Source organism: Otolemur garnettii, unplaced genomic scaffold (genome assembly GCF_000181295.1).
Source record: "Otolemur garnettii isolate 467f Iridium unplaced genomic scaffold, OtoGar3 scaffold00029, whole genome shotgun sequence".
NCBI lineage: Eukaryota > Metazoa > Chordata > Mammalia > Primates > Galagidae > Otolemur > Otolemur garnettii.
In genome coordinates this window covers 13919583-13927388 of record NW_003852424.1, presented here as the reverse complement: position 1 = coordinate 13927388, position 7806 = coordinate 13919583, and the positions used below count along the sequence as shown (strand labels likewise).

Here is a 7806-nt window from a genome sequence, read left to right as displayed (position 1 = left end):
CCAGGCGTGTGGCAGATACCTATAGTCCCAGTTACTTGAGAGCCTGAAGCAAAATAGTCATTTAAGCCCATGAGGATGAGGTTGCTGTGAGCTATGATGCCATGGCACTCTACCAAGGGCAATAAAGTGAGATTCTGTCTCAAAAAAAAGAGAGAAAGAAAAAACAAAACTCAGCTGGGCCCAGTGGCTCATGTCCATAATCCTAGCACTCTGGGAGGCTGAGATGGGTGGATCACCTGAACTCAGGAGTTCTAGACCAGCCTGAGCTAGAGTCAGACCCCTGTCTACTAAAAATAGAATAATTAGCTGGCTGTTATGGTGGCCACCTATAGTCCCAGCTACTCAGGAGGCTGAGGTCAGGGGATCGCCTGAGCCCAAGAGTTTCAGATTGCTATGAGCTTTGATGCTATGGCACTCTACCCAGGGCAACAGAGTAAGACTGTCTCAAAAACAATAAATAAATAAATAAAAGGCCAGGTGTGGTGGCACACACCTGTAATCTTAGCATTCTGGGAGGCCAAGGAGTTTGGATTGCCTGGGCTCAGGAATTCAAAACCAGCCGGAGCTAGAGCCAGACCTGTCTCTAAAAATAGCCAGGCAGTAGCACCCGTAGCTCAGTGGGTAGGGTGCCAGCCACATACACCAAGGCTGGCCAGTTTGGATCCAGCCTGGGCCAGCTAAAATCAACAATGACAACTTCAACAAGAACAAAAAATAAATAAATAGGGGCAGCGCCCGCCCCATATACCAGGGATTGCAGGTTCAAGGCTGGTCCTGGCCAAAACTGCAAAAATAAATAAAAATTAGCCAGGCACTGTGGCAGGTGCCTATAGTCCCAGCTACTCAGAAGGCTGAGGCAAGAGGATCTCGAGTCCAGGAGTTTAAGGTTGCTGTGAGCTATGATGCCACAGCATTCTGAGAGCAACTCTGTTTCAAAAAAAAAAAAAAAAAATTAACGTAACACTCAGGAAGGTGGGAACCAGCGGCACAAGGAGTCCTGGAACAATCATCCCATGACCCTTTACTCAGGAAGGAACCACCACCAGAGAGGGCTCTGCGGTAGCCAGGGGTGGGCCTGGCTTGCCAGGAGATACCAGTAAGGACCCTATGCCCCCCTCTCTCTGATGCTTCTGAAATAAGGCAAGTGCTTGCCAAGGAATCCAAAAAAGTTGAAGCAAGAGGAAGGTGGCTGAAAAAGTACAGTTCAACACAAATACTTGCACACACATAACAACAGCATGATTCACCCTCACCCAAAGTTTGAAAGAGCCCAGGTGCCCATCATCAACAAGTGAGTGGACTGATACAACCTGGCCAACCAAACACTGGAATATTACTCAGCCATGAAAAGGAAAGAGGCTCTAACACAGGCTATGACATGGACAAACCTTGAGGATTTGTGGGTAAAGAGAATGTTCTGGAAGTAGACAGAGGTGATGGTTGCACAACTCTGTCAATGTATCATTATATTAATACTAAATGACACCAAAGTGTACTTTTTTTTTTTTTCCGAGACACAGTTTCACTCTATTCCCCAGGATAGAGTGCCAGGGCATCAGTCTAATTCACAGCAACCTCAATTCCCTGGGCTCAAGGGATACTCCCACCTCAGCCTCCTGAGGGACCACAGGTGCTTGCCATAATGCCCAGCTAGTTTTTCTATTTTTAGTAGAGACAGGATCTCTTCTTCCTCTTAGGGTAGTCTTCTGAACTCAGCTCAATTGATCCTCCCTCCTTGGCCTCCCGAAGTGCTAGAATTACAGGTGTGAGCTACCTTGCCCAGACTGAAGTGTACATTTTAAAAGCATGAACGTTATGACATGTGAATTGTATGTCAATAAAGTTGTTAAAAAAAAATCAAGTTTGGTTCAGGAAACATGGTGGATACAGATATAGGCAACTTCATTATGATTCCCTGACGTGAGGGACGGCTGGTGCCCCAGACTCCTGAGCGAAGAATCAGTGTTCCACACTTGCCCTGGCCTGGGACAGGCACCAAAAGCCCACTGTGCAATCAGCGTAGCTGACTGCCCAGCCCAGACCTTCAAGCTATTGACCCGTTGCTCCCCCAGCCCTAGCTGCCACCTCATATCACAATCACCCTCCCTCTGCCAAGGGACAGGCACACATGAGATACACAGGGTGGCAGCCACACACGCTCAGCCTGCTGTGGCCAAGAAGGGAGACAAACCCTGGCTGCTTCACTGGCTGGCTCTAGTGGCAACCAGCCTGGGCCTCCCAGTGGAACCCTTCCCAACACAGGGCTGGAAGCTCATAAAGGCTGCTGGGGATGTTTTATTTATTGAGAGAACGTAAACCAACAAAGTCCAGGGCGCTGATTCTCAACTCACTAAAATCCAAACCATTTACCACCTAGATCCAAATATTCCCCAATGCAAAGGTAGTGTCTAGCCTCAGTTCCCACACTTTACAAAGCTGTTGTCCACCTTCCAGTAGAATTTCAGGAGAGACAGCTGGCATCTCCCAAGGGTTCAGGGGCTGCTACACAGCCAGGGAGACTCTAGCTAAATGTAAAGGCACAGGTGCAAGGTGTTCCCGACCCAACACTGCAGTTCTGGGAGTAGCTGGAGGGCCAGGCACCCTGGACACGTTATCTCATATCACTTCCCAAGATGGCTGGGTGCATACTCATTAGAAATGGCACATGATACAGGGAAAGATGCACCTCTCATCCCACAGAGAAAAGGCTGCACAGTGACCCTATGTTATGGTGGCCATGGGCCAAGCACTCTGGGTTGGTGAGGACCAAACCCAAAGATCACTGACCATCTCCATACCACCTTATTAGACACACACATGCTCCCCAGGACCCAGAACTCTAGTATCTGGTGATGTACCCTTCAGCATACACATAAACTACCTTCCTGAAACAGTAAATACTTGGGCAACCCCATCATGCCACTAGCATGGAGCAGGCTGGACAAACCACTGCCAAGCTTCCGCAGAGCAAAGGCCTCAAGAAGCACCTCATGGATGGGGACAATCCTTGGGCAAAAAGCTTTGGTTTGGGAGGCTGAGGCAAAAGAATCGCTTAAGCCCAACAGCTGGAGATTACTGTGAGCTGTGATGCCATAGCACTGTACCGAGGGTGACATGGTGAGAATCTGTCTCAAAAAATAATAAGTAAATAATAATAAAGCCAGACAAAAATAAAGAAAAAAGAATAAAAGAATGAACAAAACCTTTGCACCTGTGGCTCATGTGACAAAGGTGCCAACCACATACACCTGAGCTGGTAGGTTGGAATCCAGCCCGGGGCCCGCCAAACAACAACGACGGCTGCAACCAAAAAATAGCCGGGCATTGTGGCAGGTGCCTGTAATCCCAGCTACTTGGGAGGCGGAGGCAGGAGAAGTGCTTAAGCCCAAGAGTTGGAGGTTGCTGCAAGCTGTGATGCCACAGCACTCTACCCAGAGCGACAGTTTGAGGCTCTGTCTCAATAAAAAAGGGTTGGCTCAGGCTGCAAGGTGAAGGGGTCAGAAAACCCTAGCCCAAAGCTGGGCCACAGCCTGATCTTATCCAACCATTAACACACAGCAATTTTTACATATCTAAACATTTGGAGTGTGGGGACACAAAAGAACAATATTTTGTGAGGTAACAATGACATGAAATTGAGATTTCAGTATCCATGAATAAACTACCATGGGGCTGTAGCCATGCCATCCATGGTGACTCTTGCTGCCGCTGGGCTATGACAGCAGGATGGAGAAGTTATGTACACTGAAAACCTGGATGTATCTACTAATTGTCAATAGTATATTCTTGTTGGTAATAAGGGGGGAAATATACATGTCCTTTTGTCTATGCCTATACACAAAACCTACTATCAGAAGCCATGGCACCAGACAACCTACTGCTCCGAGAGTAGAGCATGGGGGACATGCCATAGGCCACCCTTCCTAGCCCTCACTTGTGCCACAGTGAGCATCTACTGCCAAAAATAAGCAGATATAATTTATTCTTTTAACAATCCTTTGGAGACTTTTATAATTCATTAAGGAGTACTTGGCTGCTTTGATGGAAGTACCTTTGAACCCTTTTCCATCTGAAAACTGATGACCAAAAAAGTGCTCAGAATAGGAAAAGAAAACAACAAAAAGACTCAAAGGAGTAGGGCGCCAGCCCCATATACCAGAGGTAGAGGGTTCAAACCCAGCCCCAGCCCTCCCCCACAAAAAAAGACTCAAAGGAAGTATGGCAAGATGCTACACGGTGAAGATTACCAACCATTTTTTTTCTTCGTGATGCCCTCTAGTTTCTCTTTTTTCTTTCTTTTTTTTTTTTTTTGAGACAGACTCTCACTATGTTGCCATTTGAGAGTGCGGTAACGTCACAGCTCATAGCAACCTCAAACTCTTGGGCCTAAGCAATTCTCTTGCCTCAGCCTCCCAAGTTGCTGGGACTACAGGCACCCGCCATAACGCCTGGCTATTTTTTTGTTGCAGTTGTCATTGTTGTTTAGCTGGCCCGGACCGGGTTTGAATGCACCAGCCTTGGTGTATATAGCTGGTGCTGCATTCACTGTGCTACAGGCACCAAGCCAGTACTTTCCTGTTTCACAATAAAAATTTGTCTTTTAGCTGAGCACACAGTTTTTTTTTTTTTTTTTGAGACAGAGCCTCAAGCTGTCCCCCTGGGTAGAGTGCCGTGGCATTACAGCTCACAGCAACCTCCAACTCCTGGGCTCAAGCGAGTCTCCTGCCTCCGCCTCCCAAGTAGCTGGGACCACAGGCGCCCGCCACAACGCCCGGCTATTTTTTGGTTGCAGCCGTCATTGTTGTTTGGCGGGTCCGGGCTGGGGATTCGAACCCACCACCTTAGGTGTACGTGGCTGGCGCCTTAGCCAGTTGAGCTATAGGCGCTGAGCCATAGCTGAGCACACTGTTAAATCATGATTTTGCAGAACCTTTGGTTTTGGTCAGTTTCTTTTTTCTTTCTTTCTTTTTTTTTTTTTTTGGATTTGGAATAGATTACATAGAAATACGGAGTATGCAGTAAATAACAATACAGGGGCAGCACCTGTGGCTCAAAGGAGTATGGTGCTGGCACCATATGCCAGAGGTGGCAGGTTCAAACCCAGCCCCGGCCAAAAACTGCAAAAAAACAGACAAACTAGTGTTCTGTCTAAGTAGTTTTTTTTGTTTTTTGAGAGAGATCCTCAAGCTGTCGCCCTGGGTAGAGTGCTGTAAAATCATAGCTCACAGCAACCTCCAACTCCTGGGCTCAAGTGATACTCCTTCCTCTGCCTTCCGAGTAGCTGGGACTACGGGTGCCTGCCACAATGCTCAGCTATTTTTTGGTAGCAGCTGTCAATGTTGTTTGGCGGGCCCAGGTTGGATTCTAACCCGCCAGCTCAGGTGTATGTGGCTGGCGCCTTAGCTGCTTGAGCCTTAGGCTCTGAGCTTTGTCTTAGTAGTTTTAAGAAATTAAAGCAGGGTGGCACCTGTGGCTCAGTGAGTAGGGTGCCAGCCCCATATACCGAGGGTGGCGGCGGGTTCAAACCTGGCCCCAGCCAAACTGTAACCAAAAAATAGCCAGGCGTTGTGGCAGGGGCCTGTAGTGCCAGCTACTCAGGAGGCTGAGGCAAGAGAATCACTTAAGCCCAAGAGCTGGAGGTTGCTGTGAGCTATGACGCCAGAACACACTAGGAGGGCAACAAAGTGAAACTCTGTCTGTAAGGGAAAAAAAAAATCTGCCCTGCAAAATTTGTTTGGCTTAAACATCAAAGCCATGACAATTTGTTTCTTGTTCATGTAAGATTTCAATAAAACTCAAAAATCTATTCAAAAAAATTCTTTTTTTTTTTTTGAGACAAGAGTCTCACTTTGTCGCCCCAGGTAGAGTACCTTGCTGTCATGGCTCACAGCAACCTCTTAGGCCAATGGTTCTCAACCTGTGGGTCATGACCTCTTTTAAGTGTATTAAAGGGCTGCGGCATTAGAAAGGTTGAGAACCACGGTCTTAGGCTCAAGCAAATCACTTGCCTCAGACTCCTGAGTAGCTGAGACTACAGGCGCCTGCCACAATGCCTGGCTATTTTTAGAGATGGGGGTCTTACTCTTGCTCAGGCTGGTCTCGAACCTGTGAACTCAGGCAATCTGCCTTCCTCGGCCCTCCAGAGTGATAGGATCACAGGCGTGAGCCACCATACCCAGCCGTGAATTTGTCATTTTTTACCAGCAAGAAGGTAATAAGGCATACTTCCCAGCAGCCTTCCTGGAAGGAGCAGGAGAGGACAAGACACTGTCCACTGGCTCAGTCTATCCCCAACCACCCCCTCCTACCCCCAGCAAAAGCCCACATCACACTCTTGGAAGAACATTTCCACATGAGCTGGAGGGCCAGACTCAACTATAAGAGAGACAATTTGAGTTGAGTTTATTAAGCTTCTCACAGACAAAGGAGCCTTCTTCCCCACAGCCAGCTAGTAGTGAGGCTGGCCAGAGAGTGGACATTCTTTTTGAGAGCTGGATAGGCCCAGGCCACACCCATACCCCCTTGGGCTCCATCAGTACTCCGGACAGCCAGCAGCCCCAGCCCCAAGCAGGCAGGTCCACCTGGCAGCACCCACTTATTAACAGCTGCAAACTTGTAGGTTCCAACTCAGGGACAGGACAGCACAGGGAGGGTCTTGGGTTTCACTCCAAGGAGGGTCCAGCCCAAAGGCAAAGGCCTTGCACATCAGGTAAAATTCTACGCTAACTTTGAGCCAGAGCTTGTGGCTTATTTCAAGTCTGAATCACAAATCTTGGGTGGCCATGGTGCCCAGCCTAATCCAGGTTCCACCGACCATTCTGCTCCCTGGCCTGTTTCCCCTCTTGTTCTGCTGAATAGGGGTGAAACTGGGTTCCTCGCAGCCATTGGTCCTATCTCTACCAACATCTAGTGCTCACAGGAAGGAACACCAGAGACCTCCACTGACCATCCAGGAAACCAGGAGGCTCAAACACTTGCCAACTGGGTATTGTGGCAATAACAAAGTCCTGCAGTGAAGCATTCTCCCACTGATCTTGCATATGCATTTGTCAAAACTCATATGCACATTCTGAACAGGTGCTTCATCATATACACATGCCCCAGCCCACCATACACTAGGCCCCTGGGTCCCTTGGTCAACACATCTGCTCCAATGCTACAGGCCCCCAGGTGCCCAGATACCACTACGGGATCTGCAGACATTCTGAAGGCCCTCAACTCTGCTACCACAAGGTGATACCCCTGGATGGATTTATCCCTGAATACAACCAAAGGACAGGGGTTTCACAGGTTCCAATCATTCACCAGGAGCATACAGTCACCAGGAGTTAGGTACTAGAAGGGCAAGCCCCTCAAGGAGTGGCAGTAAATAGGGTGCGTGGCAGTAAGGGGCCCAATCTGGCCATGCACCCCAAGGCCTCCCAGCTAGCCCCCCAGGTGCCTCAGATGTGTCTCACCTGCACCAGAACATAACAGGCCCAAAGCCAACACCACCTTGGCAGCTGAGCCAGGCAGGAACAGAGAACAGCAAACACTTTCCAGCCAGTGGTAAGAGCCACAGACCTAGGAGAAGTCAGGAGGACTTGGGAGTTGAGGTCAGCCATGTTACCAGCCAACTGGTGAGGGGTCTGTCCAGCTCTTTCACAGATAGCATCCAGGAGACAGGTCTCCCTCAACCCTCAGAGCCCATATAGAAGTCAAAAACTGGGCTCGGCGCCTATAGCTCAACTGGCTAAGGCGCCAGCCACGTACACCTAAGGTGGTGGGTTCGAATCCCCAGCCCGGACCCGCCAAACAACAATGACG

The 7806-nt window shown here is 48.9% G+C and overlaps 1 protein-coding gene and 1 non-coding gene across 4 annotated transcripts in view; one reads left to right on the top strand and one right to left on the bottom strand.

Moving 5' to 3' along the window:
* The window catches only part of STK11 (serine/threonine kinase 11), a 29724-nt gene that overhangs the window by 17534 nt on the left and 4384 nt on the right, over positions 1 to 7806 (bottom strand). The gene's annotated exons all lie outside the window — the stretch shown is intronic.
* Positions 4007 to 4091, top strand: LOC111724985. The gene has a single exon (XR_002773180.1). It is a non-coding gene; the product is annotated as a small nucleolar RNA MBII-202 (small nucleolar RNA).